Genomic DNA, 3776 nt, shown 5'->3' on the forward strand with positions numbered 1-3776 from the left:
ATATATATATATGTGTGTGTGTGTGCGCGCGCGCGCGCGTGCGTCTCTGTGCGCGTGTGTGAAATCGATATTTGGTCCAGTGGGCACCAAATATCGATTCTCCCAAAGGGTTGAAAATCCTGGTGTGTTTGCTTCTTATTCGAAGAGCCGCCCCACGGAATTCGAACCTTGACCCGAGGGACTTACACAGAGGCCGCACCAATGAGCCAGGTTATTTGCACGTATATGTGTGTGTGTCTATATATATATATATATATATATATAACATATAAATTTGATGTTGTTTATATATATATGTCATTTTATGTATGCACGAAAAATGAATGTTTCAATTTTTTAAAGTAAAAATAGTGATGTTATATGAAAGATTTTAGTGGTGTTAATGTAAAATAATAAAATTTAGGTGATAGATATATAAATAGATAAATGTGATATTTAGATAATTGTCGGAGGGGCATTTATATAAGTACATAGAACACAATTCTCCCAAAATTTCTAAATGACATGTGTATATGTTCGGCCCAATGTTCATTCATACTCTATCCCTCAGATATTTGTTGGGCTTAATTAAATTGTGTGCCCTTTTATCGGGCCATGTTCGGCTCGACTTTAACGTTAATAATTTCAAATTGTAATATATTTTTTTTGCATTAAAAAAAAACAACTTAACAATTATAATAAACATTATTTATTTATTTAACTCAAATTAAAATGGTTGAGCAAAGATTTACTTGTGTTTCTCATTTATAAATTACATGTCTCGCTCCTAAGCTTTCATAATTTTATATATATATATTTGTATTTTGGTGTTTTAAATCTATACATAAATAAGTGTATTTCTACATTTTATGTGATAATACAAATGATTTGAGTGCTACATGTAAAAATGAAAGTTTATGTGTGAGATGTGCCAATAGGTAAAATGCTCAAAACCAATGGGGGTTAATTAGACCCTCACTTCTAGCTGAGGGGGAAATTTAACACAGAAATTTTGCGGGATTTTAAGTCAAATTGTACATAAAAGAACATTAGACGTAAGAGAAGAAGGAAAACACCCGAATGCTTTATAGATGATGTTTTATTTCTATTTAAGCGCAATAGCAAATAAAAGCTCTTGAGTCAATTTTAAGTGAATTTGAACAGACTCAAAGAACATTTTGCACCATTAGTCGAATTTGGTTACACAAATCTCAAGAGAATTCAACAAATTACACTGACAAGATACCAAATGACCGCATTGTCACAATAAAAAAAACCGAGTCATCAAACCTCATTTCATCCGGTTGATCATAGGCCGACTGAATAAAACTATATCCGAGCTAAGGAACACTGTACGCCTAAACTGGGAATGACCTTACGAAATCGACTCTCACAATTGATTCTGGATCACTCACAGAGGAGATCAATGGTCGCCCCCAGAACTCCTTTTTAATCTTCTATAAAAACCACTTGTCTGAAAGAAGACTGCTCATCAGATTGCGGTGACACACCCTTTGTCTGATGAAATAAACCCTTTCTAAGGATAAGGGGGCCTCCATGAAATGTTCCCGCAGAAAGCTGACCGAAGAATATCAATCGACCGAATGAAGATCAGGCTACCAAGTTGTATAGTTAAGAATACGAAACAATGCCAACAACAATATACAAAAGTGTGCCAATAACAGTTACTAAAACCAAACTATACTAGAGTTGGATACAAATATGTAAAGATGTAATAATTCATTAATCAATGGTAACATTCGTATTTAATTAGGGACAAAGATGTAATTTAATAACAAAAATTCAGTATAAAACGATTTTGTAACGCTGGGAAATAGGGTACAGTCGCATAGAGCTGCATTATTAGCTGACAAAAACAAAAAGAAAAGATTTACATACATGCCACGCCAATTCTCATGTATTTACATATATAACCTCTAAAGAACAATCTGTGGGTCATATATATCTTGTATTTCACTTTTTCCTTAAGTTAAAATAATACTATTTTTAATGTTATTTGAGAGAACAAAGTTTATGAGTTAGATATGTAAATAAATAGGAATTAGGTGGTACGTATGTAAATGCCCCCACACATAAAAAAATTGATGAAAATGAGCTCATGAAGAAGATATTCAGAAACATTATGAAGTACCCATCCCATCTTGGAGATGGCTGAGGAAGGGCGGTGTTAGGGTTTGTGCATCTGGCAAAGATTTTTAGGGGGGGAGATGAGTCGAGTCGAGAAGTCGCATTTATTTTGGGCTTGAGCTTGATTAATTTTATCGAGTTAGAGTCCAAACTCGAGCTTAAGTCTATGAGTTCAAGGGCCGCTTGGCTATAATAAAAGAGAGAAAATAAAATTTAAAAATGTGTTATAATAAAATATTAATTATAAGAGAAATAATAATAAATTACGTATTATAAAATAAAAAATATTTTTTAATATTTTTAATATTGCAAATATTAAATTCCCAAATTTAATATATTTTGAATTTATCTTATATTAATATTTTTTTAAACGAATTGGCTCATAAGTTAACGAGTCCAGTTAGGACTGGATTGAGCATGACTTTCTAGTTCACTGAGCTCAATTCACGATGCACTTATCAAGACAAGAGCTCGAGTCCGCTCGACTTACTTATGCTTCTAGAAGAGAACAGTTAGTAGTGAAATAATGTCCGATCCCCAAATTATTCTTAGATCATAATGAGCATCTAAATGAGCTTCACCCTGCTAAATTATCAAGTATTTACATGCTTAACCTTTGAACTGCAATTTCTGCATATGCGACGCCTTATCTATGCACAAAATGATGTGTCACTTCCTATGAGTTGAAAAAATGATATTTTTATGTGATGCGAAAGATTTGGATGATATAAATGTAAAATAGTGAAATTTAAGGGTTTGATATGTAAATACTTAAAAATCCAGTGGCACGTATTTTAATGCCCTAAAATTTTAGGAATGATTATGAAGAGGTTATTTTTAAGAGAGTTTATAATCAAATAGAAACATTTAAATGTTATGCGCTTTGCCCTCATTACATAATTTATATAACTCATCTAATTTATGAAAAAGAAGATCAAAATTATCTCTCTCTCTCTCTCTCTCTCTCTATATATATATATATATATTAATTATTTACCTTAATTTAAGTATTTGTCAAAAATGTGAAAAAAAGCATAAAGTAATAATAATATTATTATTTCTCATTTTTTAATTTTTTTTCAGACATCCCACCTATTTTTGTTCTTTCATTAAATAAAAAAAATATATTACGTTTAGAGTCTGTGCATAAAGCTACGTTTGGACAAGACAACAGACGTGATACAAAGAAATTGTCCCGGGCGTTTCATGTATGTTGTCGGGATGGAGCTTACGTTCAGACCACGAACACAATACTTTCTCCCTCAACCAACTTTAGTGAAGACCGCTTGTGATGTGCAACCAGAGTCTGCAATTCTTCCTTAGGCGGTTAGGTAATGAGAGAAGTCAAATTTTCTTCCTTCAAACAGGATTGACTTTTATTAGTTCCCACAATAACTAATAAAAGATGTATATTTTAAAATTATTCAAATACCACCCAATGCTTATAAATTTTTCCATTTTACATTTATGCCACGCAATTTTCATATCACATTAAAAAGACTATTAATTTAATAGATAAAGAATTTAGTGTTATGAATGTAAATCTTCCATTACATTTGTTTAATTTATTTCTTGTTGATGTTAGATATGTGATATCTGTTTTATTTCTTTCAAGATCAGTGTGAGAAAATATGACGACCACTGTCCGT

Source organism: Phalaenopsis equestris, unplaced genomic scaffold (assembly GCF_001263595.1).
Source record: "Phalaenopsis equestris unplaced genomic scaffold, ASM126359v1 Scaffold000840, whole genome shotgun sequence".
NCBI classification, from domain to species: domain Eukaryota; kingdom Viridiplantae; phylum Streptophyta; class Magnoliopsida; order Asparagales; family Orchidaceae; genus Phalaenopsis; species Phalaenopsis equestris.